This window comes from Numida meleagris, chromosome Z, assembly GCF_002078875.1.
Source record: "Numida meleagris isolate 19003 breed g44 Domestic line chromosome Z, NumMel1.0, whole genome shotgun sequence".
In the NCBI taxonomy this organism is placed as follows: Eukaryota; Metazoa; Chordata; class Aves; order Galliformes; family Numididae; genus Numida; species Numida meleagris.
This window is the reverse complement of record NC_034438.1, coordinates 14123809-14151417: the sequence shown is the minus strand read 5'-3', so window position 1 is coordinate 14151417 and position 27609 is coordinate 14123809.

Here is a 27609-nt window from a genome sequence, read left to right as displayed (position 1 = left end):
CAAACATTTTTACAATTTGTGCTGGTCCTTTATATTTCCAAGAATGGGTGGTCCTAATTGGCATTGTCCCAGTGTTAAATAAGGTAAAGGTGTGCTGAACAGCAAGCCTCAGGAAGATAGTACTACTACACTTGTTTGGCTTGTAAAAGTAATTTTCTTGCCAGCAGCAACAACAGTAGTAAGTAACTGGAATTGCTTTATTTCAGAGACTAATGGTAAATGCAAGTAAAGGTTTCTTTACTCTGAAAACAACAGCCCTTGTGAGCCAACAGAAAACAGAGTAACTGGTAGCTTACCCACTCAGTAACAAATCTGCATAGCAACAATCCACTTACAAGTCTCCAAAGAATATTTCTGCTACATAATTCTCCTTAGTCTGGTTATTATCTACAGGGATGCTACCTCAGGTCAGCTATCCAGAACTGTTCCATCAACTCAGAGGAAAATTTTATATTATAAAATCATTCCCTTCAATTTTATATGCATTTTTTAATAACAGCTGTAATCATAGCCCCTTCTGCACCATAGAATGAGCAAGAAGGCTTAGCAGCTCCGCTGATGCAGTTTTTCTGTGGCTGATTATCAGTCCAATAAATGATTGCAAAATAGGTTTTGAAGACTTCTTCAAACCAAGATCCTTGTTTTGGCACAGGAATAAGATATTCAACAGTAAAATATGTTTTGGGGAAAAAAATGAAGTTTCGTGAAGCTACAGAAAAAGGTGTATTTTTTTTTCAGAGTGGAAAAAAAAAACCCATAACTGTTACAAGCAGTCCACTCCACTTTGGATTTTTAACACAACGCCCTTTTTTGGAAGTAACATGAAGATTTTTCATTTGTTGATGTCTACCCTTCTTCCTACTGGCACAAGCTTTTGTGATGCTTTCAGTCTAAAGTAAAAGGACTTTATTTTCTGTAAGATTCCTGTCATAAGACTGTAGTAAACAAATATTTCCATCTGCCTGGGGAGAGAAATGAACAAAGATTTGCCAACAATGGAAATGAGTATGGATGCAACCCAGCTTAAATCCAACCCAGTCCAAACCCCAGACTTAATAATTAGAGGGGCAATGGACACACAAAATCTGACAGAACACAAACTAAAACCCAGGATACAAATGATCCAGAACTGCAGAACAGATGAGCTAAAATATCCTTCCAAAGTTAGTGACTTGATCTCATCCCTGTGCGGAGTGAAACTAGGCCCATGTCTGCACTCCCTTGTTAAGTGGGAACAGAGCTGTGCCACAGCTCTGTGTCTGGTTTGAGAATAAGAGAATTCATTGTTGCAGTCTCAATAACTTAAATATTAAATGCAGATTGAGCTAGTAAATTCAAGGTCTGAGTTTTGAGCAATATGGGAGGTATATGAATCCAACACTGAGTCAGGCCTCAGGCTCTCTTGCTGCTAAGCCAAAGCTGTACGTCGGCCTATGCATTTCCAATTTCTATACATACTGGTTCTCTCTCCTCAAAATATTCCTGTTCTGAAGCCTCCCTTGAGTTTCTGACTCTTTCCTCTTTCTGTAGATTGTTGTTTTTCCTTCTATTTGCACTTTTTAAAGGTCCTTTTATTGCTTATTTCTTTTTTCTCTTATTATTTTCCTCTTCTTTTGCATTGACTCACTGACAGTAACTGTAGGAAATGACTGAACCTATCCAGTAATTTAGGAAATGTCATAAAACTAGTGAGTCCTCATCTGAAACATGATGAATCCCTGCATTTCCTTTTGTATTTGCAGCAAAACAAGTGGTCAGCATCTTTAGGAATCAGTCAAAGATTCCTCTTCTCTATATCTTGACCTCACAAGATGTACTAATAAGGCTAGTAAGAATGGAGAAAGCAAACAAAAATATCTGGGTTAAACTTAAAGCAAAGAAAATAGCCTCCACATATTAGGCAATGAAGCTCAACATACGAATACAGATATTTATTGAGTAAAAAGTCATCCATGCATCAAAGCTATTAGAAATGAAGAATGTGATGCTTTGATTACCTTCCTTGATCTGAAGGTAGAAAAAGTAAAAACTTGAAATTAGATTTCTAGGAATATATTCCAGGGAAATAGAAAAGCACTAACAATTTTTTAGTTGTCTTCCAGAAATTTCTATGCTATATTGCAGGGGAAAAAAAAAAAAAGAATGTTCAGAATCTTTGATCTGAATTCTTTAGTCCTTTCATGCAATGCTCAAGTGTGGCTCTACTTCGAAGAAGAAAACCATACAACATTTTATCTTCTCACACTAACATTTGCATTCTGCTAGTAGAGTGAATCTGGTATTCTAAACGTTCTGAGCCATCTGTGAGTTTTTTCTTCCCAAACTGTTTCTTTAAGTCAGTGAGACTAACAATGTCTCATTATTTTTTATTATCCTTATCTCTGAAGATTCTCTGTGGTGTTTCCTTTTCTTGAACATCAACTCCTACATTTTCCTGCCTACTTAGAGTCGCAGTAGATTTTACATATTAACTTTAGAATTTATTTTTTGTCTGATAAATGAAGATGTATTCTCAATGGAAGTGTTCTATGTATACATATTGCACAGGTAGGCCTATAGCACAACTTGCAAAAAGGGAAATGAAATGAGCAGGCTCATTCAGATCTACTATGATGACTCAAGACATCTCAGGTATTACCTGTCATTCACAGGTCAGGACAAGTGTAACAGTCATCTATATTTCCCTACTGGCCTCAGCATCTTCCAGATTCTGCAGTGCTGCACAGTATTTCTGTGCCACCACAAGCAGGCTCATTGGTCTCAGCTTCATCCTAGTAAGCATCTCACATCAGAAATTGCAAATGATCCTCAAAGACATCTTCACAGTAGACTGCCACAGCACTTTCTCCATGGAAAATAAGTCTCTCAAGGGCCTCTTTAAAGAACCTAGGTCACCAATGGGATTTTGAGCCTCCACTTTCTGCAGAATATCTGGAGTATTAAATCACATAAGCTATTTTTCCAGCTTATTATTAGCCTGTTTCCACTGCTCAAATGAAGAAATTCAAGTTCTGTTCCTCCCACTGACTTACCACTGTGTATGAATAACATTTTTTTCTTCCTTTTCCCCAAGAAAACATAAGAAGTACTGTGTGTTTTAAATATGATTGCTAAAGACACTTAAAGTGCTATGATGCAATATATCATTTGCATCTACCAGATGAAGCTCCAGTAAGCTTTAATTATCAGCGGAATAAGGTTTGGCTGCTAATCTAGACAGAATGTAAGGGCTCTGAGAATGCCCATGCTGGACATTTCTCTGGAAAACTGTAAAAAGAGCATTCCATGCAGCTTCCAAAAAAATCCCACAGCAGCTACCAACAGTGAAATTAGGATGCTTTCACAAATAAACCTCAAAATTCTTCTTTGTCTGTCTCCCTGGACACTCTGTTCCAAGATTAGCACTAGAAAATGAAAAAAACTTGAATAGCTTGACAGAAATGTAATTAATATATAAATTACTGACATTCAAGAAGGTATTTATCAAAGGATATTTTTATGGATTTATAAAAAAATACAGCATGTTAGTGCACATGCTTCAATTCCAGAGCAGTGAATCTGTAATCAGGAAAGTGATCCAGAGCCAGGACACATCAGCTGTACGAAGGACTCAAGTACAGTGTTTTCAGAGAAGTACAATTCCCATCCCAGTCTTTTCTTGGTACAAGATGACCAGTAGCTTATCTTAAGACCAGGCTGTAGCAGTTCAGCCATGGTAGGTGAAAGAGTGAGGCTATGTCTAGACTTCAGGGACACGCTGAGGGTCCCCCTGACCTATGTGTCTGGGTATTCTTCCAGTGCAGTCCAGGACAAGAGGGAAATAACACCTGCTTATGTCTCAAGTGGAGTGTAAGCCAGCTAGAAGAACCAGTATGGATGCAAGATACCAGCCCCTGGAACAACCTGAAATTTGAAAAAAGAGATTAGAGGTGATTATTCACCCTACTTTATGATGAGCAGAATGCGTAATTTTAGTTATTGTTCATGATAATTCTGCGTACATAGTACTGTACCACAAAGGAAATTTAATTCTTCTTCAGTGGTGAAAAAACAGTGCTGGTATACCACAGCTTATGATTTGCTAAATTCTGGAAATCATATGGTCATTGTAACTCCAATAGTTGCAAAGAAAATTCTTTTGCTGAACATACAGCTACATTTAAGTTTAGTGCAAATTCACAGAAACTACGTTATAAAGTTACAGCAGTGCAATTCACAATACAAAGCATTAGAAAATTTGACAGAATAACTGAAAAATGACAATTTTGCATATATATATATATATAAGCTGTCGCACATTACCTATGCTTAGAAAACTATGAAAAGGTCAAAATCAAACAACATTCATCTTGAAAAGAACACAGTCCAGACACAAACACTAACAGAGCCACCAAGTCTTCTAATTCAAATAAACTAGCACCTTTTGTAATATATAAATCACTGGTATGAACATGTGTTAAAACTAAATACAGACGAACACACAACAATAATTTTTTCCAAGTGCAACTCTTGGAATCATATAAGTCACTGTGGTTTCCAAGAAGACAAATGGCCTGAAAAATGAAAAATAAATTAGTTCTGTGACTAATTGGAGTCAGAGATTGGAGGTCAGGCTTGGTTCTGCAGTTGACCCTGGTGACCATTAAAAGTCCAGCTTGGCTCGCAGTACAACTTTCTGTATTTAAGAGTTGTTTACAGTAGAGAAATGCTGAACGTGTACATTAGAAAACTTCCTCTAACAAATCTAAAACACATGCCAGCTCATAGGCAAGTAATAAACTTATAAGGGGCCATGTTGACAGTTTCAAAGCCTTTTGATAGGACCCTGCAACACAAGATTGGAAACTTCGTAAAAAGTATCTCTGCTTTTAAATTTTGCTGCTTGCCATAAGATGCTTGAAAAATGTACCAGCTTCAAAAATTGTTCTGCATCCCCTCATCTTCCTCATCAAAAAACTAAATATATCATTCAACTTTCAGCACATTTTATTTGGATATTAATCTCGCACAATTCTAATAAGGTCAAGAGACACTATTGGAATATTGAAAAAGTTGCTTCACAGTCAGGCCTCTTATTTTCACAAGAAGACAATATGATATTAATTTAGTCCATTGGCCTGGACTTGTAATGTCTGATATTTTCATTGTATTGTTCAAAGTATTTGCTCCCTTCAAAAGTGTTAAAACTGTTTATAAAACACATCTGTTTCTTTGCATCATGTAATCATTGAGCATGAACTCTGTTTATAAAACACCACACATACAACAGGTTATAAAATTTCTCAAAGCTCTGATGAACATGGGTCTCTTTAATCAGAGAAAAGTCAAGCTGTCCATGTGCATAGTATTATTGTAATTACTACTTGAATCCACTTGTAACCATAACAGAGGAATCCATTTCCCAATGGAAAAATTCTTCTTAATCCATTAAGATAAAATCTTCCATTGCTCCCCAAAATCTCAAGTAAACAATGAAGTTTCCAAGAAAAAGATGGAAAGAAAGAAAACATTCACTACAATTCAACAGCTTGACTTATGATCTCAGGTAGCAGCAAATGGAACTCTGACTAGTGACTGAGAGAAAGAAGCTGCACTGATATCATGCTCACATCACCTCAAAGGTAGCAGAGTAGATCTCGGTATGTCTAAGTTAGCTGTACTTGCACTTTTAGATTTCTTGCTACTTTTATTGTCTTATCAGGTCAGTTGCATTTTCTTCCTCTGTATCTTTCCAAACCTCTCTACTCATCCCTGCTTCTCCCATGCTGGATGCAAAAGCAAATTGGGCACTGCCTTTTCTCTTAGCCTGCAGAACAGAAGGCAGTCACAGGAGCTCCCAAGTAGAGGGGCATTTAAAAAAATGTTAGAAGTGCCATTTACTAATTGTTACTATTCCCAACACTGATCTAGGATAGTTGAATGCTTTTGCTGGCCTTGCCTCCAGATAATTCTCAAAGCATTGTGGATTCCATTTAAAAGTCAATCATATCACAAAAATAGCCTTCCAGAAATTGTCTCCTCAAGAGCTGGAAGCTGGGATTTTTCCATGACTAATACATTCCATGTCTGTTTCATCTAATTTAATTGCACTGATGCATCCATTTTTCCCTTTTCATTGTTGAGCATGCCACTACCAGTGCTTAAACAAGTATGTCTGTCCTTGTTTGCCTCCAGCTTGGGAATGTCAAGGGCAAGAACCCTTTACTTTGACTGCTTAGCCACAGGCTGTAACTGTTTCTGACCCCTGCCATGAATCCTGATGGCGGTTTACTCATCAAATAACCTAGAAGTCATTAAAATATGTATACTTTTTTTAGTATAAAACATATTTCTTTCTTGTACACTATCATCAGACCAGTCCTCTTTAATTTGTGGCAGTAGTATCAGCTGATGAAGGGTCTATAAAAACTCTTCATTATGCTTAAATTAAGAAAGTAATTTTTCTGAGCAAACATTGAAGAAAATATATGCCCCTGGAGATACAGACGACATAGAATGAAAATGCCATCTCCAGTGTGGTGAATGAGAGTCCTGTGCCACAGCAGCTGCATGAACATCCAGACTGGGTGATCACAGCATAGGGCTAGTGCCTTCAACATGCTGCCCATCACCCAGCCTTTGAACAGCCCTGCTCTCACCTACAGGTCTCCTTCCACTATGCAGAGTAGAGGAGATCATCAGCAGGCAGGAGAGACCTATGCCACTTGAGAAGAACTGGAACAGCAACTTCCCCACTGACTGCATCTGCTGTTCATTCTCACCAGGAAGAGTACAGCAGCTCGCCAGCTGTTCTCCTGCTCTTGAGACCCAGAAATCAAAACACTTACAGGATATCCAATAAATAGCTCAACCCTTAGTAGGTCCCAGAAGAGAAAGATCTAATAAGAAATAAAAACTTTTTTTTCCCTAGGTCCTTCTTGAGCTTCTATTAGAAGACTTCATCTTCTTCCCAGAGAAGTCATCACCTCAGTGTTGAAAAATGCTGATTTAGAATATTTCTCTCAGCTAACTAAGATAAATGCTACTACTGTGGATTAATAGCTCTCTCAGGTAATTTAAAAACCATACTGCTTTGGACTAAATTAAAAGAGTCTTTTTTTAATAGTAAGAGAGAATAAAAAAATTGTTTGGCATGCAAAAAAAAGGGCATAGGGTGACTTAATGTACCCACCATAGGTGATGATATTAGAACACCAAGGATAGCTAATGTTGCAGGAAAATAATATTCCTGTCATCAGATACTCTCCACTTCCATTTTATTAATGCTATAAAATATTTTTTGAGTAGCAGTTGATGAGACGTGAAAGGCAAACCCCTCTACAAAACAGACCACATAAAAACAGTTCAACTTACACACTTTTTTTTTGTAGTTGTTAAAAAACTAAAATTTCCATTTATAACTGTTCCCAGAGCATGAATTTCCAGTATCAATTAATTGTAAATAAAGAAAGTAATTAAACTACATTGCCAATAGATTGTGCAATGTTAGAATGAGAATGGAAAGTTACAGAAACAGTGAGAAATAATAGAATAGAAGGGAAATGGGTAAGAATACGCATATGAAGTGTTAGTATTTTCTGCTTCGTTCTGTGAGCTCATCAGAGGTCATAAACTAAGTCCTGGACTGTGGCCAAATTAAAATTTAGATAAGAAAGCCTGGGAGTTACAGGAAGACGTATTTTTTGCTCTTGGCTAATGTCAACCTATTGCCAGAAACAGCAATGCAGGACTGCTGGAAATACCATATTTCAACTGTCATATAATGCATACGTAATGCTTACTTGTGTCATGAAAAATGTCACACCACCACTCTGAGAATATACATTAATACTGCTGTGTTGTTTGGATTCTGCAGAGATAATAATATCCTGCCTAGCTAAACAATCTTCCATTGCTTCCGCAGACCAGAATGTTTTTGCCTGAAGTTAATTTGCATTTATTTGATTTAAATTATAGGCATATCCATTAAAATGCATGTCCCAAGAAATTAAAACCATGTCATCCTTAAAAGAACCATTTATTTGTGATACTTCGACCCAAACTGAAGCAACATTTTCTAAAAAGTAAAAAGCAGCAACCTGGAGATCTGCAAATCTGCATTCTCTTTCTCAATACAGAGGATAATTCTGTGACAAAAGAAGAGTCAAGTCAGTATCATTAAAGGTCAGGAGCTACGCTCTAGATATGGCTTCCTGTGGTATCCACGCTACTCTCACAAATTCTCCACGCCCTGCTTTCCTGCTGTGTATTGTGGTGGTCACATGAGAATGTAAGATTTTCACTATTTGCTTGTGAGTCACTTGGTGCCATAAAAGACTTTTTACCACAACATATACATGTTAAGAGCTTACAAACAACAACGAATTCAAGCTTGCATTTAGCTATGAGCCTTCCAGCTTGATTTATCCTACAATCCTATCCCAAAATCCCACTGAAGCTTAAGTTATTTCAAAACAAAAACCAAGAGCATCCCGCTACACTTTTTACCTGAAAAAGTTTTCATTCAGAGGTGACATAAAGGGAAGACCTGGGTGAGTGGGCACACACTGCTGAAAGCTCTGCTGTGCTTATCACTGGGATTTGTCAAAGTGTTCGTTTCTATGAAGTGAAAAACTCTTCAAAAGATATCAGTGAGATTTGGCTGTCAAAGATGGCTTCAGGATTTGCATCACAGCACCCACCAGTTAAAGCAGTATTCAATCTTGTGTTATGAGCCTGGAATGGTGAGAGCTGAGCAGAGCACAGAAATTCCTGCACTGAACAAGGAGCTCAGTTAAGAAATGCAAATAAATGGCTTCATCTTCCTCAACAGGCAACATGTTCAACCTTGCAACCTGGCTATATTCTCAAAAATGAACAATGTTGCAGCATTAGGCAGTTTAAATCAGACCAAGCCTTATTTGTGTAACAGAGCTAGTTCTCCACCTAGATACAAGGATGAGTGAGGCACAGGGGATTCTACTCCAAACGGTTCTGCTACTCCACTTTAGAAGATACGTCAGTGCCTCTACCAACTGCACATCTGCATCATCCCAGTAAACAGTCATTACCACACTCCTCTGGCCCAGCTCATTCTTACATAGCTTCAGAGAAATAGAGAAGCTTCACCAGATGAGTCTAAACATTTCAGTTCAGAAATATGGACAATGCCTTCACATATGGGAGGTCCAGGACAAAAATTTATCCTTCAAATCACAGAGAGGATTTGGATGCCTCAGCAGTATCATGAATGCTTGTGATAGATGAGTTAGCGTAGCTCTAACTCAGGGGCTGCTGCTGTAGTGACTTCAATAACATTATCTCCAATTATTGTAGAAACATATATTCCAACAACAACATTTCTGAAATCTTCTTTCTCCTGAATTTAAATCACTTCTGGGATTTACAGCAACTGTCAAAATGGAAAGCAGCTAAAAATACTGTTGAAAAGGAACTACTTTATTCTTGCTTTATTTACCTTCCTGTAATTTGTGTTTATATTAAAACTAACCAACGCCTAGGAAATTACTGAATTATCTATTTTAAAACTCTTTTTTTCTACATTATATTATTTCCTATATTTAAAACGAACTAGTATGAGTGAAAATCTGAATGAGTAATTCTCTAAGAGCATATTAAAGTCTGTTCTCTCCAGCACGTTCCTTCAAAGGGTGTTCGATGGAAGCAGATTTCTCAAGCCACAGCCTCTTACTATATCCTGATCTAGTGTTCCAAAGCAGTAAGGTTTTAATACAACAATAAAAAATACAATTCATTCACTCACATGCTCATGAAGCTCAGACAACTGGACACCATTGGTTTATACTGGTATTTACTGATGCCCTGGGACTTGTCATGAGCACCATCAAGTTTGGCATGTGCTGTCTTGTGTGGAACAGCCAAGTGACTGTGGGACACCCACATTCAAATAGGGACTGCATGTCCTCATTTCCATCATGCCTGATGGATGTTGCTCAAATCTGTAGTGATTTCTTTTCATGGGACAGTGTAAATCTTCAATATGGAAACTATTAGTCCAACCGAATTTGCAACTAAGAAACTGAAAAAAGAAGTCATAAATGGATTAGACTATTTGACAATGAGATTAATACTTAAAACCCTGAACAAATTTAATCAGATTCCCTGTTACCATGCATATATTACTTAAGAAAACAATTCTTGGAAACTCTCACGGCTGCTTGTGAGCTTAGTCTAATTCTCCTGATTAGGACTTTCACGAACACCTAGGAACAAAAGAGTTAAGAAACTGAATTTCTGTCAAAAGGTTGATACTACCCAGTTCACTCATCTTGGAGAAAGTCATCTTAGATATACCCTGTCTGCTGTAAATATCATTAGAAAACAGATTACGCAGTGTCACACAAAACATTGGTAACACACAAGAATAATGAAAAAACATCGTTCAAGTTCACTGGAGTAAATTGCCAAAAATGAAGCGTCCATAGTGCTGGAGTGTTCATACAGCAGGCTTATAACATCTCATGCAGAGACAAAGGCAGTATTAAGTTCTTCTGTTGTAGGCACTATAGAAACAGATTACTGTTTACTCTGATTATGTAAAAGATTCTGCTAGTCACATGAAAAGTGTATTTCACTTACTCCTTGCAGGTACAGGATCCTTAAAATATCTTGCTAATTTTCTTCATGTTACAGGATCGATGTATTAACCCTAACTTGTAGCACAACATAATTCTGAAGCAGAAAGTAATAGTAATTAGACATCTCCAACAGAGGAAAACCGGTGTATATTCACTAAAGATCTGGCCTTTGGGACCAAGCTCACTTGCATCAAGATTGGTTTATACAGTATAACCACCAAGCTGTTTAAAAACAAAACAAACCAGACAAAAAAAAAAAAAAAAAAAAAAAAAAAAAAAAAAAAAAACCTCTTTTCATAACTACTGTGGGAAAATGCAGTCTCAGGGTTAAAGCATAAAGTCATTCCCAGGTAGGTCTGCCTGGGAAGCTGCAACTTTTCACAGGGGAATTTACATGCAGCCAGAAGAAGCTACTGCACAACAATTTGAGTAGGAGAGGGGGAGCTTTCAGCTAAGCAGTAAAATAACTGTGTCTGTTTGTAGTTATTGGACTGTTGTGCTTTTGTTTAGTAGGTCAACGTGCTGTTGTCTTATTAATTTGTGTCTGGACCTATCACGCAAAAGCTGTTGCTTCACAGAGGATTTCAATCGAAGCAGTCAAACCAGCAAATAGGACATCCTGGTCAGAATTACTTTCTCAACCTCATTTTGAACTGCTGTTTTTCAGTCAGTCTTGGCAGATTTCATTATGTGGTATTTAATAGAGCATCCACATTTAACATGACATAACAGCTTTACATAAGAGAAGTGCACCTTCAGTTGCAAAGTACACCAGGATACAAAAAATCTGTTAGTCAAAGAAATGGTCTTAAACAAATGTCACTCCATGAAATGAAAATAGCTTCTGTACTTCTGCTAGTCTTTTATTTCTCTTTAAGCAAGCTCCCTCTCTGAAAAAAAAGAAACCAAAGAACTTTTGAGTTTTAGCTTTAAAACTTTAGAATCTAATTTCAAAACAAAATGTCTTTCCAAAGGTAAACTGTAAAACATTTGATCTGGGAAACTTTGAAATGAAACATGTTGCTTTTCCAGGAAAAAAAAAAAAAGAAAAAAAAAAGTTGCAGACTTTCAAACAAAATTATTAGCCAACTATTGCATAAATTCTCTAATAGTTCCAACTGAAACTGCATCTGTACTTTTAAGTGAATGAAATATCCCTCCAAAAAAAAATCTCCAAGCATTTTCTTGTAAGCTTGAAGCCTTTTAGTTTGACTGTTCTGGGGAAAGATTCTAGAGATTAGTTCTCCCTGGATTTCAGCATTTTATATAACTTCTGTTTAGCCAAATTCAATCTTATTCTTGGGAAAAAAAAAAAAAAGAAAAGAAAAAAAAAAAACCTTGAAATTCCCTTTCAACTAAATAAGAATTACTACTAGTAATATTTTTAACTTAGTAAACAATCTGTTTTAAAATCCTTAGTAAGGCTAGTGTGTACACGTGTATGTCAGTCTGAAAAGGAAACAGGAAAACAAAGATTGTAGATAAATAAACTTATTTATAGTTCTCTTTCACTTACGTGTTGTTTTCAGTTGTTAGCTAGGTTACTGACTACTGAATCTTGAAAACTAATAACAATAATGAGCACGTATAGATATGTTTTGACCTTGCTGCATAATTTTACATCTCTCAAAATACAAGCTTGATGCAGTTCTATCTGAAATCTTGGCAGATGCAGTTTCCACAGTAGTATCCACACTCAGGATGTCATTTTTTTTTTTTAGGAATTGATAACAGAATGTATTGAATGCATTATGTTCATTTGTAATTTAAGCAATTATGTCATTAAAATACAGAGGGGAAGAAAAAATTAATTAGTCATTTTCTCATAAATAAATGAAATTGGACCTTAAGCGCTAAAACTGCCTGGTGTTCCTATGTACATGCAGTATGGTATTTTAGCCCAGGCTGTATGTGTTGTAGGCACCATTCCTCAGTGGCTGAGGAAGGATGCAGTTCTGCATAGCTATATGGTCAATATAAGCACCAGGCAATTTAAGAAATACCAAATTTCTCTGTTTTTCTGGCATTTTATGTGAATAGGCAACCAAAAGACACCAGCACAACTGGAGCTGAGGCTACATTATAGTTGCTGTCTTGCTTGTTAGCTGCTGTGGATACTGTGGTTACGTAATTGGCATAGTCTCAACTTTTAGCTAGTGTGGTTACACGTAATGATGTTGCCTTGATTGCTGCCTTGGTTGCTAGCTACTAGGCAGCTTTGGTCCCTTCTCAGTTTACTGTGAGGAGTTACTGCTTTGATGCACTTTTTCAGTGCCAAGCTACAGACAGGATGCAGCTATGGTCCAAATCTTGGAATTTTTGCTCAGCCAGAGGCCTGTTACTGAATCATTTTCCTTCATTAGGAGTTTCAGGATTCCATCCGACAACAGTACACTGTTGATAAGTATAATTGGAATACATAAGTTTTATTAGGCTTAGATGGTGTCGAGGAGTCTCAAAGATACATACAGGAGTTAGACACCCTGTTTTTTAAAAATTTCTTCAGGGAATGACCACTCTCTAACCCCTGTGGTTTCTTTAAAGTGTAAGGACTTCTACTATAAGAATTTTTGTTTACAGTAAAAAGAGAGCTTTCTTCTGTAACCTGTTTAACCCAAACGTTTCTGAATATTTAGCTCTCTGCAATGGAATTTCCAGGAAATTAGTCTGAAACCATTCTGCTGATTTGTGTTTCTGAGCTAGAAGTATGAAATCATAGAATCATAAAATCACCAAGGTTGGAAAAGACCTCCAAGATCATCTAGTCCAACTATCCAACTACCACCAATGTTTCCCCACTAAATCATGTTCCTTAGTACAACATCTAAACATTTCTTAAAAACCTCCAGGGCTGGTGACTCAACCACCTCCCTGGGCAGCCCTTCCCAGCACCTAACCCCTCTTTTGGAGAAGAAATGTTTCCTAACATCCAACCTGAATCTTCCCTGATCCAACTTGAGGCCATTCCCTCTAGTCCTATCATGAGTTACACAGGAGAAGAGGCCAACTCCCACCTCTCCACAACCTCCTTTCAGGTAGTTGTAGAGGGCAGTAAAGTTTCCCCTGAGCTTACTCTTCTTTGAAGTAAACAATTTCAGTTCCTTCAGCTGCTCCTCATAAGGCCTGTGTTCCAGACCACTCACCAGCTTCACTGTCCTTCTCTGGATACACTCCTGGACCTCAGTATCTTTCTTGTAGTGAGGAGCCCAAAACTGAACACAGTACTCAAGGTGCGGCCTCACCAGTGCTGAATACAAAGGGATGATTTCTTTCTTGCTCCTGCTGGCAACACTATTTCCCATACAAGCCAGGATGCCATTGGGCCACCGGGGCACACCACTGGCTTTTGTTCAGCCCAGTGTTGACACCTCCAGGTCCATTTCTTCCATGCAGTCTTCCAGCCACTCTGCCCCAAGCCTGCAGTGTTGCCTGAGGTGGTTGTGGCCAAAGTGCAGGACCCAGCACTTGATCTTGTTAAACTTCATTCCATTGGCCTCAGCCCAGTTATCCAGGCTGTCCATATCACTCTGTAGGGCCTTTCTATCCCCAGACAGATCGACACGTCATGCCAACTTGGTGTCATCTGAAAACCTTCTGAGGGTTCACTCAATCCTTCATCCAGGTCATCAATAAAGATATGGAACAGGACAGGCCCCAGTACTGATCCCTGCGGAACACCACTTGTGACTGGTCGTCAGCTGGATTTAACTCCATTCACCACCATTCTCTGGGCCCAGCCATCCAGTCAGTTCTTTACCCAGCAAAGAGCATATCTGTCCATGCCATGGGCTGACAGTTTCTCCAGAAGAATAATGTGGGAGACAGTGTCGAAGGCTTTGCTGAAGTCTAGGTAAACTATGTCAACAGGCTTTCCTTCATCCACCTGGTGGGTCACTCAATCATAGAAGAAGATGAGGTTGGTCAAGCAGACCTGTCTGTTGTGAGTCCGTGCTAGCTGGTCCTGATCCCCCAGTTAACCCGCACATGCTATTTGATCTCACTCAAGATGGTCTGCTCCATAACCTTTCCTGGCACCAAGGTCAGGCTGACAGACCTGCAGTTCCCTGGATCCTCCTTAGGACCCTTCTTGTAGATGAGTCACACTGGAAGCAAAAGATCCACACCTGGTGTCTGAATACCTTTTAGGGAGAGTAATGGATGACAACTGCACACTGCCTTTCTGCAGACACCTTCTTAATGAGTGTTTTTCACATGAATTTAAGAAGCTGTTTCTTCTACTTAGAACATTCTGCAGCAGCACTGCTGTTCACATCAGGGTGAAGCATGGAACAGAGAGCTGCCTTTCTTCAACATAAATTATCATAGAATAGTAGAATGATAGAATGGCTTCAGTTGGAAGGGACCTTAAAGATCGTCTGCTTCCAAACTCTTCTCCCTTTGTCAGGGCTGTCATCTACTAGATCAGGCTAACCAGAGCCCCATCCAACTTGGCCTTGAATGCCTCCAGGGAGGGCGTATCCACAGCCTCTCTGGGCAACTTGTTCTAGAGTCTCACCACCCTCACAGTAAAGAATATGTTCCTAAAGCTAGTCTAAATCTACCCTCTTTTAGTTTAAAGCCATTCCCCTCTGTCCTATCACTGTGCACTTGTGTAAAAATCTGACTCCCTCCTGCTTGTAACATCCTTTCAATTACTGGAAGGTCAAGTACTCCTTTCTCTTCTCCAGGCTGAACAGGCCTAACTCCCTCAGCCTGTCTTCATAGCAGAGGTACTCCAGCCCTCTGATCATCTTTGTGGCCCTCTTCTGGACCTTCTCCAACAGCCCCACATATTTCTTGTGCTGGGAGCCCCAGGCCTGGACATGGTACTCCAGATGGGGCCTCACATGGGCAGGGTAAAGGGAGAAAATCAAAACCCTCGCCCTGCTGGCCACCCCTCTGTCTCGCTCCAATTATCAGAATGAGAGGAGGTTCTTTGATTTATGTATACCCAACGTGAGATTAAGAAACAACAGTTCAAATGTTGGTCCAACCAGTTTATTACAAATCCTAATCGATCAGGGAGATGGGGAAGGGAAGTCTGGCGATTATTACAAATTAGGATGATGGGGAAGGGAAAGCAGGCAATAGGAAAGATAGAAAATGAGCAAGAATTACATAAAGTGGGGATAGTCACCACCAAAGATCCAGCAGCGTCCTGTTGCACACTATTCCAATGGTCCGAGGCTGATATAGGAGCAAGAGCACAGGAGAGGACAGCAACAGAGTGGCCGGCCTTGGGCAGCAAGAAGGTACGGTGACAGTCCAGGGGAAACAGGCAGGTCTCAGGAAGCAGGCCCAGGAGAGTCTGGCAGCAGGCAGGTATCCTTTTTTTATATAATCTCTTGCACCCTCTTTTGGTGCAGCCCGTAATACTGTTGGCCTTTGGGGCTGCAAACACACACTGCTGACTCATGTCCAGTTTTTTGTCCATCAGGATCCCCAAGACTTTCCCTGCAAGGCTGCTCTCTATGAGCTCTTCTCCCACTCTGTACTCATATCTGGGATTGCTTCAACCAAAGTACAACACCTTGCACTTGGCCTTGTTGAACCTCATTACGTTCATGTGGGCCTTCTCGATGGTGTCCCTTCCTTCTACCGTGTCAACCACACGACTCAGCTTAGTGTCATCAGCAAATTTGCTGAGGGTGCACTCAATCCCACTGTCTATGTCACTGATAAAGATGTTGAAGAGCACTGGTGCTGAGATGGACTCCATGGGGGGCACCACTCATGACCTCTTCCAGCTGCACATAGAGCCATCAACAACAACCTCTCTGGTTGCAACCATCCAAACAATTCTTTATCCACCAAATAGTCCAGCCCTCAAATCCGTATCTCTATAATTTAGATATAAGGATGTGGTGTGGGACCATTTCAAAGGCCTTGTACAAGTCCAGGTAGTTAAAATCAGTTGCCCTTCTTTTGTCCACCAATGTTGTCTCTCCATTTTCAAAGGCTTCCAGATGGCTCAGGTACAATCTTCCTTTAGTGAATCCAGACCGACTGTCTCAGATCATCTCATCTCCTATGTGCCTTAACATCTCTGCCTGGAGGACCTGCTCCATGATCTTCCCAAATACAGACAGAGGCTCAATGGCCTGCAATTCTCTGGATCTTCCTTTTTCCCTTTATTGAAAATGGGATTGATGTTTCCCTTTTTCCAGTCACATGGAACTGATAGCTGTGACTAGACAAATATGATGGAGAGAGGATGGTTTGGCAACCACATCAGTCAGTTCCTTTAGGACCCTGGAATGCATGTCATCTGACCTCATAGATTTGTACACATTCAGCCTCAAGAGGTGGTCTCAAACTTGCTCTGCCCTTACAATGGGAAGGGTTTTTCTCCCTTGACCCCCACCTAGAGGTTCAGGGATATGAGAAGCATAGGAAGCCTGACTGTAAGTGAAGAACAAGGCAAATAACTTGTTAAGTTGGCCAATGTGCCTACAGAATCTCTTCTTGTTATTTTTCACATCTGTCACCAAGTTTAGTTTCATCTGTGCCATAGCTTTTCTAATGTCATCTCTGCTTGTTCAGACAGCATCTGTGTATTCTTACCAGCCACACATCCCTGATTCTACTGTCTGTATTTCTTTTCCCTCAGTTTGACCAGCAGGTATTTGCTGAGCAATGATGGTTTCTTGCCTCCTGTGCTTGATTTCCTATGTTGGGTGATAGAGAGCTCTTGTGCTTTTAGAAAGGTATCATTAAATAGCTGCCCGCTTTCTTCCATTCCTATGTCCCTAAGGACAATTTCCCAGGGGATCTCATCCAATAATTCATTAAACAGCTGGAATTTCACTCTTCTTAAGTTCAGTGTCTTGATTCCAGTCTCTGCCAGGCCCTTATTGCTCAAGATCATGAACTCAAATGGGGAATAGCCACTACAACCCAGGCTTCCTCCAATCTTAACCTCTTTAATGATCTTCTCTTCATTGGTGAGCACCAGGTCCAGTAATACTTCACCTTTGGTTGTTTTATCTAATACTTGGACAAGGAATTTATCCTCAGTGGACTCCAGTAGTCTCACGGATTACTTGCAGCCCACCATGTTGTTTTCCCTGCAGATATCTAAGAGGTTGAAATCCCCCATCAGGATGAGAGCCTAGGAACATAATGCCTCTTGTAGCTGAAGCAAGAAGGTGTCTTCAACAAGCTCTTCTTGATAAGGTGGCCTGTAGCAGACCCCTACTACCAGATGTCCTTCATTGGTCTGGTCCCTAATTTTAACTCACAAGCCCTCAACCTGGTCATTGCTGGTACTCAGAGGCAGCTCTTCAAAATCTATCCATTTCTTAATATAGAGGGAAACTCCCCTGCCATCTTTTCCTGCCTATACCTTCTAAAAATCTTGTTGCCCTCAGTTCTAGTATTTCAGTTGTACAATTTGTCATACCACTTCTCTGTGATATCAATTAAGTAATAGTTTTCTAATTGCACCACATTTTTCATCTCCTCCTACTTATTTCCCATGCTGCTTGCGTTCAGCTGGTCCATCAGCAACATTATTTTCCTGGAGAAGCCCCCCCAAATTCCTCTGGGACAAATTCCCTGCTGCTTCTTAAAGTGACAGAATTGCCTGGCTCTGTCACTCAGAAGTACATCCGCTTCCCCCACAAAATCTAGTTTAAAGCCTGCTGCTCAGTAGATTCTTACCTCACATGGCCAGTTGCATCCCATCCAACATCAACATGCACAGTCTCTCAAAGGTGCTTCCAAGATCACAGTACCTAAAACCCTGAGCATGATACCATCCACACAGCCATTCATTCAACTGATTCGTTTTCCTCTTTCTAACCAGGCCCCAGTCACCAACCAGGATGACCAAGGAGAACACTATATGTACTCCTGATCCCTTAAACATTCTCCCAAAGGACATAAAATATCTCAGTAATTTCTAATTTCCTAGTTTCAGCCTCCTGCGATGACCTTGAAAGAGCAGGAATGGATAGTAGTCCTCTGCATTTATCATACCCGGAGCTTTTTCCTGATGTCCAAAATGTAAGCCCCCTCACAGGCAGCAAAATCCTTTAGAGAGATTATCTGGGCAGCAGATGGGTGCCTTGGTGCTCCTTAGCACAGAGTCCCCAGTTAGAAAGACCCTTCACTTTTTTTTGGTGGCTCTGGGTTGGACTTGTGTCCTTGGTTGGACCATCTTAACATAGCTGTCCCTTTCCTGCTCTGAACCATTACCCACACCTTCTCTTTCTATCCCAAGAGCTTAATATCTGTTCGTTAGGGGGACTTCAGGAGCAAGAGAGAGGCTTCTCCTGATCTGAGCAGAGGTGAGCGTCCAGTCTCCCTCATCATGTTTTTGCTGTCTGTATCCTCAGGGTTGTAAGCTAGCTTAGCTTCTTACCTTGCCTGGATTTAAGACAGGGCTGTCAAAGTGCCCGTGTCACTGCATGATACAACAAATCAATCTCTCTCAGATTACTGGATACTTCTCAGCCTGGTGATTTCCTCATGCAACCTGGCCGCCTGCTCAAAACGTTAATCAAGCTGGGCATGCTTGCATCCATGACACCCCCTCTGCCCTTAGGCCCTCTGAGGACTTCCAGATGCTGGTGTTCGCCACAACCAAAGGTCTGGGCAGCTCTGTTGCTCCTTGAGAGGTCTAATGGGTGCGTGTGTCAGCCTGGAAAGGTTGTGGTCCCCCAGCCTGAGTTTCTTCCTCAGCTTGACCACTGCAGTGTGTAGTCACCATGTTTCTTTCAATAGCATGTAGATCCAGAGGAGAAGAAAGCAGTCCATCTTGCATTCTCTCTTCGCAAACTGCCATGCCATCTGCTGTGCCATTCCCTCATTGCCCATCCTGGTCACTGCAATCCTGATTGTTGTGCTTCCTGGGGGCTGCCTATGCATGTGTGACAGTGTTGCAAGGTTGCTTCTGGTCCCACCCTCTCTGTATCACCTGCTCTCAGGAGGACTGAGGACCCTGGGCAGCTTCAGTCGGCTCTCTCCCAGGTTTCCAATTTCTGGAACCCGCTCTCACAGGGTGATCTTCCATTCCACTGCAGAATGCAGCTGCAGTGCTGCTGATCACCTTGGGAAAAGACCATTAAGAGCAGCTATGCCACATGAATGTCCTGCAATTAAATTATGATAGGGCAAAATTTACTTGTTACTAACTCAGAGTTATTCTCAAACCATTTTCCTTTTGTAGACACTTACTTGGAGCAAAAAGGATGGCCAGATTGGTGGCAAGCACGCATTAATGCTTTTTAAAAGCAAAACTTTCTGACAGAGTGACAGTCACACAATTACATGCTTTCCCCACTTATTAGATATTTCTCCTATTTCATCTTTGATTTCATATTAGAAACTTATAAAAGAGACTGCATCTGTGCTTCGTTAGACTGTAAGTTCTGAGGGAGGGAGAAAAGAGAAAATACCTCAAGTGTTTCTCCAAACTTCTCTGGATTCTCCCAGTGGGACTGGCAAAGGCAGGAGGCAAAAGATAGAAATGAAAGATTAACAAAGACAGAACATTTCAAAGAAAATACTAATAAACACATGAAGCATAAGATCTACTAGGAAAAAAAAACCTGCTGTGTTCCAAGATTAATCCTGAAGTTTTGCTTTTGAAAGCATCTGTTTCATTTAAAAAAAAAAAAAAAAACTGGTTTTAATAAATAGATAAATTAGGTTTAAAAAACATAGAAAGAATAAGAACAAAATAAATGAGGACTATTAATTCATAATCTAATTGTTCCTTCTACATAACAACCACACTGCATTCTAAGTACTCTTCTTCCTAGTTCAGTCTGCCATCATGAGATTCCTTGTCAGAGACAATATTTACTCTTTTAATTTATCTTTTTCTGTTCTTTCATGCACATTTCACCTACTCCTCTGCCTAGGTTCTGACAACTGCCTCATGCCACATGTCCTTGCCTTTCTTCCACTAGGATTCAGATTTTCCAAATGTCATATTTTTCCCTCCCAGTTATATCTTGGCCTGCTTTTCTTGGTGGCTGGAGTGCCAGTTAGCAGTGCTTCTGTATTTGCTCATTATGCATTTACTTCTTTCCATGTTCCCCTTGTGCTTCCCATTTTTTAAATTTAATATGGCGTTTATGAAATCACTGACAGCACGTCTTAGCACTTCCTTCATATTTTATGCCGAGAACAAGAATCACGGTGTTTGTTTTTACAAAATATAACTATGATTAGTATGTTTAAAATTGACCAGTTTCTTCCTTATGGTAATCTTTTCCAAATGCCCATGTCATTATTGTCCAGCTCTAAAATAAGAGCTCTGAAGAACAAAACAAACAAATAACAATAACAAAAATAATATATAGTTGATGTCAGCTCTAAAATGTTGAGTTGGGCTTTGTTTAGAATTTGAGGTAAATTCAGAGGTAAAATATATATATAATTTCTTACAGTTATTTGATAAATTTTCTGCAACAGGCAAGTGCTATTTGTCCTCTGCATATTTTGGTGTAAGAGCCTCCTATGAACCTCTCCATTACTGTGGAGCTGATATACAAATTCTCCACTTTTATAGACCAATGACAGACAAAAAGCAGAACACACTGGGTGTCCACAAAAGATTGTCAGTGTATACTCTCCAGTACATTATTATCCAAAAGCCCACTGGAATGAAACTTCATCTTGTGCAAATAAAATTAGAAGCATTCATGCAGAAGTCAATCGTATTATGACATAAAAATAAAAAATTAATCTAAATGGCAAACAAGAGAGAAAGGTATAGACAGGTTATTAGGTACATGGGTTTCATCCTCAAAAACAGTCATTTTGCCTTCTCCTGTACAGCCAGGATGACTATCAGCCATTTTTATCAAAGAACCCTAGTGCTTCCCCTGAGTTAACATACCTTCTATTGTCAAAGGTCATCTGTCATCTACCCTGGATATTTACCCACCCTCATCATACTGGCCACAGAGAAAGAGTCTAATTCCAAAGGCACTCACCAGCTACTGTTTCTAAGATGCTTTGTGTCACCTAATGCCACTCCCTATACTCTTGTCTTTGTTTTTTCCATTAACTGTATATGAAACTTCAACTCTTTTAAGTTGAACGTCTGAAGTTGATTTCTCCCCTCCAACACAAAGAAAAATAAAGAAAAGCAGACGAAGTACAAAGAGCCAAAGTTGGAGTAATGCTAACACGTCCAAAAATGAGCCCTATCACAAATGCACATGCAGGTCTCAATGTCCAGGAATATAAGGGCCTGGGAAAGAATAAGTAGATACCTAAATATGAAGTTCATCATGTGTGCCAAACTTTTCTATCAGAAATACTGGTTTGGCTCTTCAGGGTTAGGGTTACTTAATGACATTGTACACCCATGCTCTGCACACAAGTGATGGTGAAGGCCACTTTGAGCTCTAGTCAGGGAACTGGCTGGTGTAAAACTAGTTCAGCTATCCCAGCAGTAAACTCCTGTCATTGTAGTTACATGCAGCCAAGGCATCCCTCTCCAGGAGCAGCAGTAAACTCAGTGAAGCTCATGGTGCTACTGAGATGCTAAAGACAGTTTTCTTTTTAAATATGAAGTACTAGTCACAGCTGGGGACAAGAGTTTGCTTGTTCCATTTTGCTCTAATCCACTACAGCAGTTCTTTTATTATAAAGTGTAAGCAAGAGGAAAAGTCTGGTCCAGTGAACCCACAGCTTTTAGCATTCTGACTTTAAACAGGAGTACAGAGCAATGATATTGTTTTCATTAACTCCGACAAAAAACTGGCCTTCTGGGTCCAATCTAAAGCTGCTATGTAAAGAATTAATTATTTTACCAAGCTCTCAGTTTTGAGGAATGAGGATTACATAATCCCAGCCTGGCCTCCTTAATTAATTTAGTACAGGAATGTTAGTTGCTCACAGCCTGTCTCTTATTGTCCAGAGCACCGTGACACAAACTAAAAAGTAATCAGGAAAAATAAAGGCAATAATTATTATCTAATTACCAATAAAACTGAGAAAAGTTTGGACTTTTCCCATCTTAAGATGCACCGGCACCCATAGTTAATCTAGATATTTATTTAGGCTTGTGAATTGTTTGGTATCTTCCTTCACTGGTACCAGAAAGCATAGGATGGGAGAGCACTGTGCCTCCTACCTGAAAAATCTGACAGCTGAAGTAAATTCCTCTGGGCAGAGAGAAAGACCCAGCAAGCTCCCGCTGCTTCTCTGAGGGAAGCTGGCATGACACCAGAGCACAGGCATGACCTGCTCAGCAAGTACACAGACTCTCTTCCACTGAGACATCAATACATCTAGCACTGTGGATTGCATCCCAGTCTGTATCTGGGGAGGCACCTACACCACCTCCAGCGCTGTTCACACAGCCCTTTTGGCAGCATGCATTTCAAGGGCTGCTCAGAGAAAGATGCTCCCAGCACAGTGGACCCACCCACTGGGCAGAAACCACAGCACCACCATGACAAATGTGCTTTTCCTCAAACAAGGTTATCGGGAAAACATGGACATTTCTGGGCAGTTTATTCTCCTAATTTGCAGATTGCTCAATAAGAAAACACTTCTGATTCATCCTACACAATCCATGTTCCAAAACATTGAAGGGAGAAAAAGAAGTATGGAAATAATGGCATAAAAACTTTTATACTACTAAGCCTCCAAAACAAATTTAAAACAGATGTATTTTTAAGTATTTTTTTTCTACAAATTGGACCATATTCAAGTCATTGCTTAATTTTTGCCAAACCAGAAAAAAATATGCCAAATACAGAGCTTTGATGAATGCGCAGGTGATGTCATTTCAAAAAGTCCTGGGACATTTAAGGGGGGAAACAACTTATGATTTCACCTCTGAATGAGAACAGTCTGCTGTTTATTCAGACTCAGTGCTTGAAAACAATACTAATCTGGTCTACAGAAAATGAGATAATTTTATTTATTTCAACAAAAGAACTGTTTATACCTAAACAAAGATGTAACACTTTTTCCTTTCATATTGACTGTGAAATACGAAAATATCCCTGCTGTAACCCCCAGTAATTATCCTTCTAGGGTCACTGCAACATTCTGCTCTTTGCAAGATTTGTAGATTACTCTTCAGTACATGGTCTTCAAATTTTCTTTCATGTTCCCGATAGGAACAAAAGAAGAACTTGCCTGTCCTTCTGTTGCCTTAGTGATCATTGGTTCCAACTTTCCTTGGTTTTTACCTGCAGAAGAGTACATGACAGTCAAGTACATCCTTCTCTGTGTTCTTAAATGGCCATTACTTTTACAAACAGCAATTTGATGAACATGGGCCATGCCACTGTTTTCTTTTGTAGATTGGACAGAACATAGTGTGGGTTTTAGGAATGACCTCCCAGACACCATATCTGATCTTTCTGCTTGCCACCTTTCATATACACAGGTGGACTTGGTTTGTTATGTTCTCTTGGTGTGATTGCTAATTCAGGCACCAATCTAGTACTGTACCACTGAAAGGGAAATCTAAAGCTTTGAAGTAGTTGGTGGCATTTAATGAAAATAGCATAGCCAAATATGAACTCCAGAACATTTCTTCAAACTTGAGCAATATTACCAGCCCATACATTCAAGCCTGAGTCATCTATCTTTCCTCTCATTGACTTCCTATAAATCTATACTTAAAGGTCTCTGTATTTTCTTATTTAGTATCTAAACAGGCTCCCTCTGTTTCACCATGTTGTGCTGGAGCTTGCCTTTCTTCCTCCATTCCTAGCATGCCTCCACACCTGTCCCAACACCATCTCCACTTTGGGAACCTTTTGCCAGACTCCCCAGATGCTTTCAGGGCAACCCTAAATACATTCTGCCTGCTCCTTCCAAGTCTCTTAGGAATGTATAATAACTTGGGAGCAGGTTATATTCTTAGTACTTGCTTTATCTTCTTAGCTACTTCTGTTTATATAAAACTGAGTTCAAGTACGTCCTCAATGGGTTTTGCTATACAAAGAATGTGTATGTTTACTTTTCCTCCTGTATTGTCACATTTGACTCTATGCCAGTTATCTGAGAACTGTAACACTAGGAAGACATCCTAGGCCAGCAAATCTTGGCCTCTGATACTACTGTCAACATATTTATATCTTTTCTTCTCTATACTGTGATTATGTAAGAGGATAAGGAAGAAAAACGTAAAAACACCCATACTCCAGACAGAGCAGAGACAATATCAGTAACTTCAAAGTGCTGGAATTCAAATTTTGAGTGGGCTCAGGAACAGACTAGTTACTTGAGAAAGCAGATACCAAGAGAGCACTTTAAGAATACTCTCCCACCAACTATCCTAGAATGATTCTTTAAACTGCAAAGAGAAATCCAAGATAACAGGACTGAAAAGAGGTCATTTAATCTATTCCTATAGGAGAATCAGCTGTACCTAAATTGTACTTAAACCAAGAAGGGTGTGGAGGATTCTCTAAGCTCATGGCAAACATTAAATCTGTTATATTTCTATCTGAGACTTTCACCAAAAATATCACTCATTGATGGGCCCGAAGTGTGTCTACCTGATTTTCATGAGCCCACAGATTGTTTGATCTAACACTGACTGAACTCAGTGATCTCCTGAATCTGTTAGTTTACACAGGAGTGTCTACAGTTCTGCATCTAGCAGTTAGAAGATATTTAATTTGCATAGCATTCAACATCAGAGCATCTGAGATCCTGTTTACAATGTTAACCACCCAAGAAGGTGACACTGCGCAGTTGTTGCTGCCTGAAGAAATACAAAGGAAGGCAACTGATATCATCCACCTGGACTTCTGCAATTCCTTTGGCATAGTCTCCCACAACATCCTTACCTCTAAATTGGAGAGATACGGATTTGAAGGGTGGACTATTTGGTGGATAAGGAATTGGTTGGATGGTCACAGCCAGAGAGTTGTGGTCAATGGCTCTATGTCCAAGTAGAGGCCAGTAAAAAGCAGGATCCCCCAAGGGTCCAGTGGGACCAGTACCCTTTAACATCTTTATCAGTGACATAGATGATGGGATTGAGTGCACATTCAGCAAGTTTGCTGGTGTCACAAAGCTGAGCTGAGCAGTTGATACAGCAGAAGGAAGGGTTGCCATCCAGAGAGACCTTGATAAACTTGAAAGGTTGGCCCTTGTGAACACGATGAGGTTCAACAAAGCAAAATGCAAGGTTTCGCACACTGGTCAAAGGTAATCCCAGATAGGTATATAAACTGAGAGAAGTCCTTGAGAGCAGCCCTGCTGAGAGGAACTTAGGAGTTCTGGCTGATGAAAAACATAACATGAGCCAGCAGTATGTGCTTGTAGCCTGGAAGGCCAATGGTATCCAGAGTTCCATCAGAAGAGAGGTGGCCAGCACAATGAGGGAGGTGACTGTCCCCCTCTATTCTGCCCTTGTGAGACCCCAAGTGGAATATTGCATCCAGGCCTGGGGCCCCCAACACAGGAAAGCTGTGGAGTTTTTGGACAGGGTCCAGAGGAGGGCCACAAAGATGATCCAAGGGCTGGAATACCTCTCCTATGAAGACAGGCTGAAGAAATAGGGCTTGCTCAGCCTGGGAAAGAGAAGGCTGCAGGGAGACCTCACTGTGGCCTTCCAATATGTAAAGGGATTTTATAAACATGAGAGAAATGTACTTTTTACAGGGGTAGATAGCGATAGGACAAGAGGGAATTATTTTAAACTAAAGGGAGAGTTAGATTAGATGGTGGGGGAAGTTTTTTACTGAGAGAGTGGTGAGGTGCTGGAACAGGTTGCTCAGAGAAGTTGTGGATGCCCTGTCCCTGGAGGAGTTTAAAGTCAGGCTGGATGGAGCCCTGGGCAATATCATCTAAATACTTGATCTAGCAGCTGGCAACCCTGCCTTTGGCAGGGCACTGGAACTTGGTGATCCTTGAGGTCCCTTCCAACCTGAGCCATTCTACGATTCTATGATACTATGGTTCTGACCTTGTCATTTTTTCTTACAGAATGACAAAGTAAAACAAATAAAAAAAATAATCCCAACATTGTTCCCCAGTTCCTACCTCCACCAGACTTCCAAGAAGAAAAAGATATGCAAGTAGTGCCACTTGACTGAGAATGTCTCATGCCTGGCTTGAAGATTTAGCACCACAAAAGCTGCTCTGCACTCCTAGTGAGGTAGAGCAACAAAGAGGGATCTTCAGCAAACGAGGCTGAAGAGATTTGCCAAGAAAAGATAGAGAAAATGCTGCAGGAAGTTTTAGCTAAAATGTAAGACTAATGTTACAGAAACTCAACCCACTTGTTGAAGAAAAAGATTTTGCATCAGGAATGCCTCTAGAGAGACTGGAGCTACCAGCATATCGGAGTACAGTAGACAAAGATGGAGATGACTTCTTGAAGTAGGCATTAAAAAGTTGCAGTTTGCAACTCAGAGAGCCACCGAAAATAAATGACTGCAATGCAATCAAGGAGTTTTTCTCCTTTTGAGGACACACACATACAAAGTACTTTAAGACTTCAGCCATTTTACTATAATTATTTACTACCAATTATTACATTTTAAAACATACATGATTGTTGTGTCATGTCTTTTATCCATTAAATAATGACCATACTTGGTATCTTGAACTTAACAATATGCAGAATTCACTGAGTTTGCTTGTGTGATTCATCTGATTTTAGCATCATTGTTCCTTTGATTGCACAATACTCCAACAAATGAAGAGCTTACAAAATGTATTCACAATAAACTTCCTATATGACCATAGAGGTAAGTCCATTAATGATTAATTATTTCTCCAAGGATAATTCTGTCAATAAAATTTCTCTCACAAAATGCTTGGTACAAAGGGGGGAAAAGGAATAAGTGAAAGTGAAGTGTATAGCTTTGAATCAAATAAATATTTACAAGCAATATTCACTTAGCTCTGTCCAGCTATTTAAATCCTTTTTTCAGTAAAAGACTTTTATGCTCTCCCAAGGTTAGCAAATCCTTCCTGCAGTTTTCAAAAGGCTTTCTATCTCAGTTAGACATTCCCAGCCAGCTTTTCAACACAGTACATAACTTCTGCATGAAAATCCATCTTGCTA